This window comes from Drosophila pseudoobscura, chromosome X, assembly GCF_009870125.1.
Source record: "Drosophila pseudoobscura strain MV-25-SWS-2005 chromosome X, UCI_Dpse_MV25, whole genome shotgun sequence".
Lineage (NCBI taxonomy): Eukaryota > Metazoa > Arthropoda > Insecta > Diptera > Drosophilidae > Drosophila > Drosophila pseudoobscura.
The window spans coordinates 26717594-26734698 of record NC_046683.1 but is presented as its reverse complement, the minus strand read 5'-3'; the positions used below and the strand labels follow the sequence as shown (position 1 = coordinate 26734698).

At 47.0% G+C, this 17105-nt stretch overlaps 1 protein-coding gene and 1 pseudogene across 4 annotated transcripts in view; both read right to left on the bottom strand.

Moving 5' to 3' along the window:
- The window catches only part of Lcch3 (Ligand-gated chloride channel homolog 3), a 423845-nt gene that overhangs the window by 288552 nt on the left and 118188 nt on the right, over window positions 1-17105 (bottom strand). The gene's annotated exons all lie outside the window — the stretch shown is intronic.
- LOC6904008 (60S ribosomal protein L13a-like) lies at window positions 5010-5645 on the bottom strand (annotated as a pseudogene).

The following is a 17105-nucleotide window of genomic DNA, read 5'->3' as shown; positions in this document are numbered from 1 at the left end:
TGCAATTCCGGAAACTCAGGCGGACTAACTGGGCTCGGTATTCAGATGACGTGCGCCGCATTCTCCTTGAGTCTCCCCCAAAGGAGTTCCACGGGAGGCCCGAACCCGTGTTGTTAAAATATGTACCGACGCCTGCAGTGATGCGCTCGATAACTCCTGCCCGTCTAGTGAGACCAGAGGCCGGAAGAATCCTGAATGGAATCCAAAACTGGAAGAACTCCGGAAAGCCTCCCGGAAACTCTTTAACAAAGCAAAGACTGTGAAGGTTGAGTCAACTTAGGAAAGCCAAACCTGCCTTGTGATGTAAGTTCTGCGGCGAAATCGAGAGTAACTCAGAAGCTGTTGTCCCTCGAAGACAACACGCAACCTTGTCTACTTGAAGAAGGCCAACCAGTCTTGGAGAACGTCCAGCAATGAGTAACTAAATTTTCTCTTCCACACCCACTTCCCGGATGCTATGAAAACAGACCTAACTACATCGCGTCCACTTCTGTTGCCTCAAGTGCTATCCTGTACTAATTAAGTCAGGAGAACATTTCCTAGGTAATCAAAAGCTTTAAGCCCTACAAGTCTGCGGGAACAGATGATAACATCTTTGTCCAACATTCCACTGACGACAAAAAGCCAAGAGGCCAAAAAAACTCAACAGGATCTGTTCGGGCCAGCCGCCGAAGAATATCCCTAACCTTAAGCATTATCGTTGTATGAGAAGAGTGAGCCGCCTATGTTGTAAAACGTTGACTTTCTGCAGAGCTGCTGCGCTCTCCCGATAAAGGGGCTCTCTGCCGCCGCCACTTCGGCAATTACCTTGATCTGCCGCCGCCACTTCGGCAATCACTTTGATCTGACGCCGTCGTCTATTTTAGTTCTATGCTAACCCCTCTGCGCATTGGTTGCATATCGATCTCGCCTAAATTCTATCTGGCCATAGCAAACAATCGGTTTCCACTAAGCCACCAAAATACGAACTATGAAGATTAAACCAAAAACTCTTTTCATTTTTGAAACACATAGGTGCCAAAAAAGCTTGGCATCTCAAACATTGGTGACCCCCCGACGTGATATAAAAACATTGCTTAATCACGTTCCGTTAAAAACACTTATTAATTATACAATATTTTGTTGTTGGGTAGTTTGACTACCAACAAATACATTTGGGTGCACATTGAAAAACAGTTTTAGTACAAATTCAGTTAGAGTGCGGCTGGAATATTTATATACATTTTCCGGTACTTTAAGCGTCGAATGTCTCATTCTCTGTGCAGCTGCAGCCGCAGTTCTTGACTTTTCGTGTCTTCCATTCTCGCTCTCGCGTTTATACATCGTCGCTTAAGCGGTATTTCATTTTCCGTTGCTGTGTCGAATTGCACAACGGTTAACATGGACAACGATCAGAATACAGGCGCGTGCGAAAATTCTGATTCCAGACTGAGTCTGTATAAGCGTAAAAGTCAGTCATTATATGATCGATTGCACAGGCTTGGCGAAACCTTCGCGGGGAATAAAATCGATAAGTTGACCGCCGCGGAAGTCGAGGTGCGCCTTGATATGTTGGCAGAAATTCGAGAGGAATTCAATAAGGCCCATAATGAATTGGAGGCTCTCGATCAAAACGAGATTGGGAGTGAGCTACGCGAAAACTTCGATATTCTTTTCATATCGTTGAAAGCTGAGTTGCTGTCTGCTGTTGAAGTAAGCCAGTCACACGCCGCTGCCCACTCTACGACTCTGCCAAGCCATTCCGGACATAGTACCATCATGGCTCACAAGCAGCGACTTCCTGAGCTGAAGGTGCCTAAGTTTTCTGGTGGATACGTCGAGTTTTCGGATTTTATGGCAATGTTCAAATCGGTGATTGAAGCGAATGCGGATCTTAGTGACATCGAGAACTTCCAGCACCTTCGCTCTTGCCTCGCTGATGCGGCTTTGGATTCGGTTCGATCGTTGGATCTCTCCAGTGCCAATTATCGTGCGGCTCTGGATATACTTAATAAACGCTTTAATAACAAAAGACTTGTTTTCCAGGCACACATCAAGAAGATTCTTGGGCTAAAGAGGGTAAACTCGCCTTTTGCTAAAAGGCTTCGGGAGTTTTCAGATGCAGTCAATTTACACATGCGAGCGTTGCAGACATTGGGAACTGCTGAGGAGATTTAGGGATTCATGGTCATCAACATGCTGCTGCAGAAGTTGGATTCGAAGACGCAAACCAAGTGGGAGGAACACACATCGTCGGATGCTATACCTACCGCAGAGGAATTCTTCGAATTCTTGCAGCAACGCTGCCAGAAAATGGAGCGATTGGAATATGCTACAGCGACACACGCTAGTAGCGATCAGGTGGGAAAAAACCATTCCTATACGCAGGTTAAGAAAACGTTTGTAGCTTCCAACTCTTCCGCCGACCCGTCTGTATGCGTCTTTTGCCACTCAGCGGGCCATGGAATATATTCGTGCCAGATATTCGTGCCAGAAATCTCTCACCGTTGCTGCGCCACAAAGAAGTGAAGAAGCTTTCCCTATGCTTCAATTGCCTAAAACCGGGGCACCGGACCCGCGCATGCAATAGTGGAAAATGTCGAGTATTCGGCGGTAGGCATCATAGTTTGTTGCACTTCGATAGTATACAGCCCACAACACAAGGCTGCCCAGGTATTACTCCTCCCGATCTGGCCGTTCAACCGGACACTCTTTCCGTTGCTCAAAATTCTGCTAGCAGCTCGTCTCTACCTTCGTCTACCTCTCTTGTTGCCCAAGGTCTTCACTCTGATGTCGTGCTTCTGGCTACAGCCGTGGTTCTCGTAAAGAATCGGTCTGACGTTTTAGTTCCTTGTCGTGCCATCTTAGATTCAGGATCGCAGCTGCATCTCGTCACATCCAGGTTCGCCCAGCAGCTTCAGCTTAGGAGAACTCAATCGTCTGCACTTGTGTCTGGACTGGGCGATACCAGCGTTTCTACTGAGGGATCCACCATAAGCATTTGTATGCATTCTCGCACCTCTGCTTACACAACTACGCTTACTGTTCTCATCGCCCCCACGATTACCGATTCTCAACCAAGTATCACAGTAAATGTATCCGATTGGAGTATTCCATCTAACATTCAGCTCGCTGATCCTGCATTTTTCAATCCTCAACGTGTTGATCTCCTCATTGGTGCTCGGCGGTTTTGGCCACGCACAATTGACCAGATAGCTGAGATGGAAGCAAGGTTGGATAAAACTCTTCGTATGTTGTGTGGAGGCTGGGTTGAATACCAAAGAAGAAGACGATTGTGAAGCACATTTCGTAAGCCACCTTTCACGGTTGCCATCCGGGGAGTATGCAGTTCGTCTGCGTTTAGGAGAATCTTATGCTCAGGCATATCGACGGTTCATCAGTCTGGAGCGAAAACTGGAGCGAAAACTGGAGCGAAAACTGGAGCGTAATTCCACACTCAAGGAGCGGTATTCCGCCTTTATGAGGGAGTACATTGATTTGCATCATATGCACCAAGTCAACCCTGATTCCCGTAGCCTCTGCAAATATTTCTTGCCTCAGCACTGTGTCCTAAAGGAGGACAGTACGACGACAAAACTCCGTGTCGTTTTCGATGGATCCGCAGCTTCATCAAGTGGGTATTCTCTAAATGATGTGATGATGACAGGCCCTGTTATTCAGCATGCATTGTTTAACATATTTATTCGCTTTCGAATATATCCAGTCGCTCTCACTGGGGACATTTGTAAAATGTACCGCTGCGTACGAGTGTCTCCACCCGACAATTTGTATCAGTGCATCCTATGGCGAGATTCCATCGAGTCCGAGGTTCAAGTCTACACATTAGACACCGTCACATACGGGACGAGGGCTGCATCATTTTTAGCGGTGCACGCAATGCACCAGCTGGCCATCGACGAGGGTGAGTCCTACCCTCTTGGCTAAGCTGCTCTGCGTCAGGAGTTTTACGGGGATGACCTTTTTTCGGGCGGTAATTCGGTCACACAGGTCATGGACAAGATGCACTAAACATCAGCTTTACTGTCCCGTGGTAATTTTAAACTTAGGAAATGGTGCTCCAGTCACCAGGAAGTACTTGAAGGTACCCCTGAAGATGACATAGAGAAGTTCCTTAAGTTTAATGATGGAAGCGACATAGCCAAAACTCTCGGCTTAGCGTGGGACCCTGCTTCGGATCAGGTGCTTTTTGCTTTGTCCGCACTGGACACAAACTCAAAGCCATCAAAGCGGTCGGTTTTATCTACGATTACGGGGTTCTACGACTCTCTTGGATTGATAAATCTCGTCATTGTCAAGTGCAAAATCTTTCTTCAGCAGCTTTGGACTGAAAATTTGGATTCAGATGAAAGCCTACCCTCAGCGTTGCATTCAACTTGGATGGACTTGAGAAATAGTTTGGCAAGCATTTCTCGGATCTCATTTCCTCTCTTGGTTCTTCGTTCTAGTGTGGCTACAGAAGTTCACGGATTCTGTGATGCCAGCTTAGAAGCATATGGCGCTTGCGTGTATGTCGTGTCCAGGGAAGCCCAGTCTTCGAGCCAAGTTTTGTGCTCAAAGTCGCGAGTGGCGCCGCTAAAGACTATATCGATTCCTAAGCTGGAATTAAGTGGAGCCCATTTGCTTGCGAAAATCATGCAGAATGTAAAGGACATGGGAATCTTTACAGGTCGGTTCTATTGCTGGTCGAATTCGTCAACAGCATTATCTGGGATTAGGGACGAGCCAGCTAAATTTCAAGTTTTCGTGGCAAATCGAGTGGCATCAATTCAGGAGTTGACGGCAGCCATGGAATGGCGCTATGTTCCCACATCTTTAAATCCTGCTGATATTCTCTCGAGAGGATCGCTTCCCAGCCATCTTATCCAGTCAGAGCTATGGTTTCACGGCCCATCCTTTTTGCTAGGCTCCAAGGATAAGTGACCTGTATCTCCTGCTAACGACATAGCAAATTTTGGAGCTTCGCAAGAGAGTATTGCTAATCACGTCTCCACATGCCGATCTCACGTCCGGATGTTGTTTTATTCCCTTTAAAAAACTGCTACGCATCTGCCGGTGTTTTTGTTGTCCTTAAACCTCGTGGCCATAGGGTTTGATGATTTGAAGAGCCAAGCTCCTTGGCAATGTTTTCACGAGCTTGAACAGTCAGCTTCTTCAGCTCGCGGTTGTGCTTGAGTTTGACACGCAACTTGACTTTGCGGTTACGCTCCAGGCTCTTGATCACATCCAGGTAGTGCCAGCCAACCTCGTGCGACAGACGGCCGACCTGGCAGTACTTGCGGTCGGAGCGCAGTGTCACCACACGCATAGCGATGGGGAAAACGACGCGGCGACGCTTGGCGTAGGGCGATGGGATGCCATCGAACACACGCAGACGAGCGAGTGCAGCCTGGCCACGCTTAGTCTTGTGTGGGATAATACCTCTGACCGCCTTGTAGAAGATCCTGGACGGGGCACGGAAGTGGAAGGGACCACGAGCTGGGTTGACGTTGCAACGCTTGCGCAAGTAGGCCAAGAACTTCATATTGTTTCTGTAGAAATGGCCAGAGAGGTTCATCCAGACGGCCAAGCTAATGGCCGCGACCATCAATAACAACGGTCCTATTCGTTAAACCAGTCATGTTTAAGAACCGCACGGAAAGAAAGCGGAAACTGCGTTGACAGTTCGACAGAGTGACTTCATGCAAATTCATTCTTTCGCATGCAGCGCACATTCGCCTACATGCATAAATTTATACATCGTCTTAGGCATCCAGGACTTACCGTTTCTGATATTCGGCAAGGAACGCATCTTCTGATTCGACATATTCAGCTGGCAAAATTGTGGAGATTCGGCGCAATGGTCAAGCCCCCATGAGCAAGTCCTCGAGCCTGACCTAACGAAGCTGAACTACAATCGTCTGGATGGCTGGAAGCGGGTCACCCATTTACAACAAATACTTTGGAGCCGTTGGCGCGAACAGTATCTCACTCTTTTGAAAGAGCGCGCGAAGTGGCGTACCTCCGCGCAAAACATTTGCAAGAACGATCTCGTTCTGGTGAATGACGAAAATCTTCCTCCAATGCGTTGGCCACTGGCTAGAGTGGTCGATGTCGTTATCGGCAAGGACGAAGTGTGTCGCGTCGCTGACCTGAAGACATCCTTAGGAAACATCAGGAGGGCCGTCACTCGACTTTGTTTGCTGCCCCTTAAGGAATCTGTTGAGAGACTAGCTCCCAAAGGGGGGAGTATGTTCGGGCCAGCCGCCGAAGAATAACCGTAACTTTAAGCATTATTGTTGTATGAGCAGAGAGAGACGCCTTTGTTGTAAAAATTTGACTTTCTGCAGAGCTGCTGCGCTCTCCCGATAAAGGAGCTCTCTGCCGCCGCCACTTCGGCAATCACTTTGATCTGACGCCGTCGTCTCTTTTAGTTCTATGCTAACCCCTTTGGGCATTGGTTGCATATCGATCTCGCCTAAATTCTATCTGGCCATAGCAAAAAATCGGTTTCCGCGAAGCCACCAAAATTAAATACGATTAAATAAAGATTAAACCAAATTCTCTTTTCATTTTTGAAACACATAGGTGCCAAAAAAGCTTGGCATCTCAAACAGGATCTACGAGAAAGTCTTCTCCCACGGGAATATCCCTGACACTTGGCTTCAGACCAAAGTCGTATTCATTCCTAAGGCAGGCATGCCCTCGCACACTTACCCAAGGACTTCACAACCATAAGTCTCTCGTTTTTTCTTTTGAAGACAATGGAACGGAATTTTTGATTTCCGGATGGTTAGCCTCATCAATCAGATGCTACAATGCAGGACAGTTGAGGTATCACTGGGCACTGGACGTCAACGTTGACCAGGTTTAAAAGCACACCGTAGGGCGGAGTCTTCTAACCCCTCCTAGGAGCATAGCAGTAAACGAAATGCTGTGGGGCTACCCTCACAGAGAGGGGAGCGGTACCAGGGCAGAACAACGCGTGGTAGCGTATGCGGATGTTGTTTCCTTAGAATTTCTGGTAGACCTTCACAAACGCTATGTGTGTGCACGTACTCTCATTAAGATTTCAAAACTGGCAGACAAATGCGGCCTAGGTTAACCGACTAAAACGGAACTAGTGCTGTTCACTAGGAAGTGCAAGATTCCGATACCCCAAAGATCTGTAGGGAAGCTTCTCGGGGCGCCTTTCCTTACGGACATTTCGGACCTTTCCGAAACCAACCCAGGGATCCTATCGAAATTCATCCAAACCACCGGATGGGACTGTCCTTAATATGCAAAAGCTTGCTCTCCGCGTTTTAGGCAGTGAGATGGAGCACACTCCAATGTGGAAACACAACGGACCTCTAACTGGTCCAAGTGAGCTGGGGAGGTTCATCCCCAGCTACCGCTATTACCTAACCTAACCTATATACGAACATCTATTTTGGTTGAGTCTGCCCGATGCAGCAGCAATACCAATTCAATGGCACCAAATATTCAAAATGACCCAAAATATTTTTGTTTGTTCGTCAAACGCTTTTCCAGGTTTTTCGACTCCTTCTTCCAATCGACGTTCGCGTTTCAAACCTTAAATTGCTCCACACTGTGTCCCTACCATGCCCCTATTTGACCGTTATTTTCAATTTATCTTTGTATTGGTCGTGTGATTTGCAACTAATAGGTTCGGCACACTGAACCCATCCTGGGGGTGGGTCTGAGCTGATGAGCCTAAACTTACAAAGTTTTGGTCTGAATTGTGAAATTTTCATAATTTTAAATTAGTAAATTGGCTATGTTATTCACTATAATAAAACAATCGATATATATACAATAAACGTTACTCTTAGGACTCCCTTAACAATTGCAGAAGCTCTGTTGCAAGTTGGTTTGGCCTTGGCTGCTCGCAATTGGAGTATCTCTCGCTTTGACTAATGGTGGTCATCCTGTAATTACTGCTGCTCCTTATGGACTTCCAGCATTTTTCGAACAATCTCTTTCAGATTTTCCAGTTTAATCCGCCTTGGCGTGGCGCCTTGGTTGCAGAAATAAGACTAGAGCTGTAGTTGGATCTGCACCGGTCGACATTAACGCAGTGCTATAATGCCAAATGTGTTTAGCGATATTTTCCTTTTATGCAGTTCATTTCGACTTGCGTGTATTTAAGGCCTGAAAATCAGCATTTCAAATCAAGGAGCAAAATAAAGAGAAAGCAAATACATACGTACATATGTACATTTGTTTACTTATTACCACCAATTTCTGGTCTCTCCATTTTGTGTTGCGTTTGTTGTATACGCAATACAAAATGGAGACACCAGAAATTGGAAGAACCTGGAAGAAAGATTCACACCATTCTGGACGACATCTAGTTGAAGAGCAATGATGGTCACTGAGACGCTAAATGAGACCCACCAGATGGAGCTTCCTGTGGCGCCAATCACTTTTCAAGAAATCTTGGAGGACATAAAGAAATTCAAGTCCAAGAAGGCCCCTGGCGACGATAGGATTGACAATGTTGTGGCAAAGGCGCTACCAAACAGAGCGATTCTGTATCTATTGCTAATCTTTAACGCGTCGCTAAGATTAGTATACTCTTCCAAAGCCTGGAGATGTGCCCACATAATCATGTTGCCAAAACCAGGAAAGCCACCGGAAGACCTCAACAAACATAGACCAATTAGTCTCTTGTCAACTTTTGGCAAAATGTTTGAGCGCTGCATCCTACGAAGGGTACTGGAGTCGCCGCTGGTTAAAACAGCCATGCCAAACTATTCATTTGGGTTCAAGCTTCAGCGCAGCACACCCGAACAACTGCACAGCGTAGTGGAGCTCATACTAGATGGCTTCCAGCTGCTTACCTGGATATTTCGCAGGCTTTCGAACGAGTGTGGCACGAGAGACTACTCGCCAAGATCAAAATGATACTCAACCGTGCTCAGCTGTGTGAAGTTCTCAAAAACTTTCTGACGGAGAGTACCTTCCGTGTAGTCAAGGATGGTGCAGCTTCTTCGACCAAGACCATCAAGGCAGGAGAACAGCATGGCACCGTGGATGCACGTTTAACTTTCGACAGTCACATCCGTAGCGTGAGGAGCAAGTTGGTAAGGTGGGTAAACAAAGCAACAACCTCAGTTTAAAAAACAAAGTCATGATCTACAAAGCCATACTGTCCTCTGCCTGGAAGTACGAAGTTCAGGTGTATGGGAATGCCTCCAAGACTAACCTTGCGAGGATCATGACATTCCAGAGTAAATTTCTGCGTAGGATCTCCGGAGCTGAGTGGTATATCCGTAACCGGGACATCACCAAGGACCGCGACGTACCACTTGTTGGTGATGCTATCAAAAATCAAGCGAAGAACCATACTTGTAAGCTCAGAAGCCACCCTAATATAATAGCGAGGCGTCTTGCGAAAACCAGATACCGGCGTAGACTGGCCATAATAGACCCAGTCGACCTGCCCAACAGGATGATCTAAGAGGACCTCTACACTAGAAACCTGAACAGATAATTGAGCCAAATAATATCCCCCTCCAAATTCTTCGACCTTGGCAACACGCATTTTTATACCCGATACTCAAACTGAGTATTGGGGTATATTAGATTTGTGGTGAAAATGGATGTGTGTAACGTCCAGAAGGAATCGTTTCCGACCCCATAAAGTATATATGTTCTTGATCAGCATCAATAGCCGAGTCGATTGAGTCATGACTGTCTGTCCCAACCATAAGTCTCTCGTTTTTTCTTTTGAAGACAATGGAACGGAATTTTTGATTTCCGGATGGTTAGCCTCATCAATCAGATGCTACAATGCAGGACAGTTGAGGTATCACTGGGCACTGGACGTCAACGTTGACCAGGTTTAAAAGCACACCGTAGGGCGGAGTCTTCTAACCCCTCCTAGGAGCATAGCAGTAAACGAAATGCTGTGGGGCTACCCTCACAGAGAGGGGAGCGGTACCAGGGCAGAACAACGCGTGGTAGCGTATGCGGATGTTGTTTCCTTAGAATTTCTGGTAGACCTTCACAAACGCTATGTGTGTGCACGTACTCTCATTAAGATTTCAAAACTGGCAGACAAATGCGGCCTAGGTTAACCGACTAAAACGGAACTAGTGCTGTTCACTAGGAAGTGCAAGATTCCGATACCCCAAAGATCTGTAGGGAAGCTTCTCGGGGCGCCTTTCCTTACGGACATTTCGGACCTTTCCGAAACCAACCCAGGGATCCTATCGAAATTCATCCAAACCACCGGATGGGACTGTCCTTAATATGCAAAAGCTTGCTCTCCGCGTTTTAGGCAGTGAGATGGAGCACACTCCAATGTGGAAACACAACGGACCTCTAACTGGTCCAAGTGAGCTGGGGAGGTTCATCCCCAGCTACCGCTATTACCTAACCTAACCTATATACGAACATCTATTTTGGTTGAGTCTGCCCGATGCAGCAGCAATACCAATTCAATGGCACCAAATATTCAAAATGACCCAAAATATTTTTGTTTGTTCGTCAAACGCTTTTCCAGGTTTTTCGACTCCTTCTTCCAATCGACGTTCGCGTTTCAAACCTTAAATTGCTCCACACTGTGTCCCTACCATGCCCCTATTTGACCGTTATTTTCAATTTATCTTTGTATTGGTCGTGTGATTTGCAACTAATAGGTTCGGCACACTGAACCCATCCTGGGGGTGGGTCTGAGCTGATGAGCCTAAACTTACAAAGTTTTGGTCTGAATTGTGAAATTTTCATAATTTTAAATTAGTAAATTGGCTATGTTATTCACTATAATAAAACAATCGATATATATACAATAAACGTTACTCTTAGGACTCCCTTAACAATTGCAGAAGCTCTGTTGCAAGTTGGTTTGGCCTTGGCTGCTCGCAATTGGAGTATCTCTCGCTTTGACTAATGGTGGTCATCCTGTAATTACTGCTGCTCCTTATGGACTTCCAGCATTTTTCGAACAATCTCTTTCAGATTTTCCAGTTTAATCCGCCTTGGCGTGGCGCCTTGGTTGCAGAAATAAGACTAGAGCTGTAGTTGGATCTGCACCGGTCGACATTAACGCAGTGCTATAATGCCAAATGTGTTTAGCGATATTTTCCTTTTATGCAGTTCATTTCGACTTGCGTGTATTTAAGGCCTGAAAATCAGCATTTCAAATCAAGGAGCAAAATAAAGAGAAAGCAAATACATACGTACATATGTACATTTGTTTACTTATTACCACCAATTTCTGGTCTCTCCATTTTGTGTTGCGTTTGTTGTATACGCAATACAAAATGGAGACACCAGAAATTGGAAGAACCTGGAAGAAAGATTCACACCATTCTGGACGACATCTAGTTGAAGAGCAATGATGGTCACTGAGACGCTAAATGAGACCCACCAGATGGAGCTTCCTGTGGCGCCAATCACTTTTCAAGAAATCTTGGAGGACATAAAGAAATTCAAGTCCAAGAAGGCCCCTGGCGACGATAGGATTGACAATGTTGTGGCAAAGGCGCTACCAAACAGAGCGATTCTGTATCTATTGCTAATCTTTAACGCGTCGCTAAGATTAGTATACTCTTCCAAAGCCTGGAGATGTGCCCACATAATCATGTTGCCAAAACCAGGAAAGCCACCGGAAGACCTCAACAAACATAGACCAATTAGTCTCTTGTCAACTTTTGGCAAAATGTTTGAGCGCTGCATCCTACGAAGGGTACTGGAGTCGCCGCTGGTTAAAACAGCCATGCCAAACTATTCATTTGGGTTCAAGCTTCAGCGCAGCACACCCGAACAACTGCACAGCGTAGTGGAGCTCATACTAGATGGCTTCCAGCTGCTTACCTGGATATTTCGCAGGCTTTCGAACGAGTGTGGCACGAGAGACTACTCGCCAAGATCAAAATGATACTCAACCGTGCTCAGCTGTGTGAAGTTCTCAAAAACTTTCTGACGGAGAGTACCTTCCGTGTAGTCAAGGATGGTGCAGCTTCTTCGACCAAGACCATCAAGGCAGGAGAACAGCATGGCACCGTGGATGCACGTTTAACTTTCGACAGTCACATCCGTAGCGTGAGGAGCAAGTTGGTAAGGTGGGTAAACAAAGCAACAACCTCAGTTTAAAAAACAAAGTCATGATCTACAAAGCCATACTGTCCTCTGCCTGGAAGTACGAAGTTCAGGTGTATGGGAATGCCTCCAAGACTAACCTTGCGAGGATCATGACATTCCAGAGTAAATTTCTGCGTAGGATCTCCGGAGCTGAGTGGTATATCCGTAACCGGGACATCACCAAGGACCGCGACGTACCACTTGTTGGTGATGCTATCAAAAATCAAGCGAAGAACCATACTTGTAAGCTCAGAAGCCACCCTAATATAATAGCGAGGCGTCTTGCGAAAACCAGATACCGGCGTAGACTGGCCATAATAGACCCAGTCGACCTGCCCAACAGGATGATCTAAGAGGACCTCTACACTAGAAACCTGAACAGATAATTGAGCCAAATAATATCCCCCTCCAAATTCTTCGACCTTGGCAACACGCATTTTTATACCCGATACTCAAACTGAGTATTGGGGTATATTAGATTTGTGGTGAAAATGGATGTGTGTAACGTCCAGAAGGAATCGTTTCCGACCCCATAAAGTATATATGTTCTTGATCAGCATCAATAGCCGAGTCGATTGAGTCATGACTGTCTGTCCGTCCGTCCGGCCGTCCGTCCGTCCGTCCGTCCGGCTGTCCGTCCCTTTTAGCGCCTAGTGCTCAAAGACTATAAGAGCTAGAGCAACGATGTTTTGGATCCAGATTTCAAAGATTCGCCCCGCCCACTTCCGCCCCCACAAAGGACGAAAATCTGTGGCATCCACAATTTTAAAGATATGATAAAACCAAAAACGCAGAATCGTAGAGAATGACCATATCTTTTAGACTGCAGAATCTGATTTGGATCGTATTATTATTATAGCCAGCATCAAGAAAACAATTTCATTTTTTCTCGCCCTGTCTCTCTCTAACACACACGTAGCATAGGCGGCTTTGCTTAGAGTAAAACATTAGCGCCTAGATCTCAGAGACTATAAAAGCTAGAGCAACCAAATTTGGTATCCACACTCTTAAGATATCGGACCGAGACGAATTTGTTTCAAAATTTCGCCACACTCCCTTCCGCCCCCGCAAAGGACGAAAATCTAGGGATATTCACAAATCTCAGAGACTATAAACGCTAGAGAAACCAAATTTGGTATCTGCACTCCTGTTAGATCTCGCTATCAAACGTATATCTCAAAATTTCGCCTCACCCCCTTCCGACACCACCCAAAGGACGAAAATCTGTGGCATCTACAATTTTGAAGATACGAGAAAACTAAAAACGCAGAATCATAGATAATGATCATATCTATTAGGTTGCTGAATCTGGATCAGATCAGATCATTTTTATAGCCAAAGGGAACAAATCATTTTGCAGTGGCTACGCAGCGCCCGACGTCACGCTCAGCCTGATTTTCTGTCTCTCTCGCACGCACTCTTTGTCGTGTCGTTAAATATTAGCGGCGTCTGCTGGAGGAAAGCCATACTGACTAAGTATCGGGTATAACTGTAGAGTTGCGGTGTCCGCAGCAACTCACAACGTTGCCCCTCGTTTAAATTTATTTTTTGTTCAATTATCAGATTTTTTCCAACTGTTGACTGTTGTATAAGTTGCTCCAAAAGTAATAGCAAACAACAAATTGTATTTTAATATTATTATTTTATAATCAAATACAATACATATTTATGTATCATCATCATAACTATCGCATAGAAACGTGCGGCTTAGGAACATCAAAATGGATGGTGGACTAAGTGGGAAATTTTCGGTACGCAAAAACCTTAAGGACCATCCCCGAAATGGATGGTGGATGGTCGACAGTGTGAATAGCCTATTACTTACATTAATTCTCTTCATAAAATGGGTCTAGATCGAATAATTAAAACTAACGGTTTATCGCGATGCTGTCCGTGATTCTAAAACTGCTCGAACCTGGTTACGAGCCAATTGCAAGATTTATGATGCAGTTAAATATCTCCGGCGCAGAATATGAAATGGTACAATATTTTGCCACATGCACATTCTTAGAATTGTTGACTGTCAAGCTGAGATGTATTTAGATGTTATCTCGAGACGTACCCGCATTTTATGGCCTTTTCGTTTACCTTTCTGTAGATAAATTTACGGTCATGAACCTTTTGGGGTTCTATGCCACAATTAAAATACCCCAATGGGTATACCATACCATATCTCCCTTGATACAATTTAATCGCATAAGAAATTGTTTGAATACATTGGAGAGAGTCGAAAAAATCTATTGAAAACGAACGCACGCACCATTATTTTTTCGTCGTTAAAATACAATTATTTGCAGCCACCCAAGATTCGGTCTTTTTATATTTGGAAAAACTATCCTTAAATTTGGCTGGCGAAAATCCTCTAGCTGAACCCTCCACGAGGGTGCCGGCTGGGCAATGGACACTGCATTACCCCGGACAAGGGTAATGCACTGTCGCTTGCTCTGTCCGGGGTAATGCAGTGTCTAGCTAAGGCTATGGTCCGGCGTCTTCCCGATTCAAAGTCGGGGGAACCGAACCAGGGCCATGGCTAGAGGCGCCTGGCGGTCAGGCCTAAAACGCTAGGGGGTGGTCCCCCCGAAAAATATTAACCAGTATGGACCCTCAGGCCAACTATGGAGTCGAAGGCCAGGTCAGTTGTAAAGCTACTGCCACAATAACAGACACGGATCTGGAGAGCGTGCTCTCTCTAAGCAGGACGGATGAAGAGAGCCTTCTCCGCTCGCCGGAACCAGGCACCAGCTCCCTGCGTAGGGAAGGGCCGAAGCGTTCCAAGGAGGGGATGAAGGCCAAAGCGCAATACAAAGCGGCCCTCAACATAAAAAGCCGGCTGCAAGGCAAAGCAGACATCTCCCAGGAGGAGAAGGTCAAGCTAGCCTGGGCCGAGCAGACAGTAGAGACAGAGGAGGGTCGGCTACACTATGCCCAGATGCCACAGATGAGGGCGTCGAATGGCGAATATGCCAATAAGGTGGAGGAGATGATGGCCACCAAGAGGCAACGCTCGACTGAGAGTGCCATTAAGGACACTCCAGCGAGCAAGCGGCAACGCGGGCCCAGGAGTGCAGCCCCTCCACCGAAAGCGGCCAAGAAGCCAACGAAACCGAAAGCGAAGGTCAGCGAGGTGACCAAACGACACCTGATCGTGGCACTCATTGACCACAGCGAAGAAAACGGCAAGATGTCAGCGGCACAGTGGAAGCTGGTGCACGCGCGTCTTGTCGACGCACTCTTTGCACAGATGGAGGAAGACCCCGCGGCCCCAATGCCCACGTTCGATGAAGCGGGGTGGCTAAATGGGGTTAAGATCCTGAAGTGCAATGATGACCCAACCCTAAGGTGGCTGACGCGTACGGTCTGCCAACTGGAGGCGATGTGGGAGGGGGCCAAGCTGGAGGTTGTGGACCGGGAGCTTATCCCGTCCAAGCCTAAGGCGAAGGTACTCTTCCCCATCACAATCCAGGGGGACCGAGCGCTGAAGCTCCTTCAGCGGCAAAACGCGGACGTGCCAACGGCCGATTGGAGGATCCTTCACATTGGTAGCCCACTACCCAACGAGGGGGGCCAATGTGTGATCCTCCAAATAAACAAGGAAGCAGAGGATCTGCTATACCCCAAGTTCGGGAAGATGGCGTGGGGCATGGGTAGCGTCTACCTGCGCCTCAAAAAGCGCCACCCTGAGGACAAGGACGCGCATACCCTGCAGGCAGGCGAGGTGGAAAAGGACCTAGGTCTCGAGTCCATCGTGGAGGCCGCCCAGGGTCTTGCGCTTGAAGACGAAGAAGAGGAAGACGGTGACCTGACGCTGGTAGTCAACCCGTCAGGTGCAAGCGAGCCAGCCACCCATGCTGAGTGTGCTGCAGCTCAACTTGCATAAAAGCATAAAGGTAGCGTCGGCGGAGCTCCTCATCGCCATGGAGCAAGGGCTCGCCGACATAGCTCTAGTCCAGGAGCCCTGGATTGCGACAGGCAATTCAGTGGCCGGACTAAAGTCCTCAAATCATAACCTGTTCTACTCAACATCGGTAAGCAGGAGCAGAACCGTCGTACTCGTACGAAAGGGAATCCATGCTTACCTTATATCTCATTACAGCACGGATGACCTGACGGTTGTGATGCTGGAAAGTGAGGAAAAGCGCCTTCTGGTGGCTTCCTGCTACATGGCTCACGACAGACCCGCACCACCCGACGAACTCAGGAGCCTGGTGACAGAAGCCGGCACCAAAAACTATCAACTCGTCATCGGAACGGACGCCAACGCCCACCACAATGTGTGGGGAAGCACCGACATCAATGACAGAGGTGAGTCACTCTTAGACTTTATACTAGCAACTAATCTATATATAGCAAACGTTGGGGAGGAGCACACCTTCGTAGGTCCGACCTCATCTAACGTGCTAGACCTAACACTTGCAATGGGAAACAGTACTACGGTATCTAGCTGGAGGGTCCTCGATTGACCATCCTTCTCAGACCATAAGTACATTCAGTTCAAGTGCGAATTCAAACACCCTTCGAAGACAACAGTCTATAGAAACCCCCGGAACACAAACTGGGCAAAGTTTAAAAAGACAGTTACTTCGAAGCTCGCGAATCCGGGCTCAGTGAAATCCGCGGAGGATATAGAGAAGTCCCTAAAGACCCTATCCAACGAGCTACTGAACGCATACCATGCACAAAAACCTCCTAAGTTGCAGACGGGTGCAATCGGAGTGGGGCACTGCTTCCATGGTAAAGGGGGCACACAGAGGCACACCTCAGGGTGGAGTCCTGTCGCCACTACTGTGGAATCTGGTGGTCGACGACCTCATCAAGAGATTTGAAAGGAAGGCCCCAAAGATAACAGCTTATGCAGATGACATAAGCATACTTATTACGGGTGTATGTCCATCGACCCTCAGCTCCTTAATGGAACGTACACTCAGGGAGATACGTGAGTGGGCGGAAGAGGTAGGACTCAGTATCAACGCGGAGAAGACGGACCTCATCCTCTTTACCAAGAGGTACAAGGTACCGATATGGACCCCCCCGAAAAT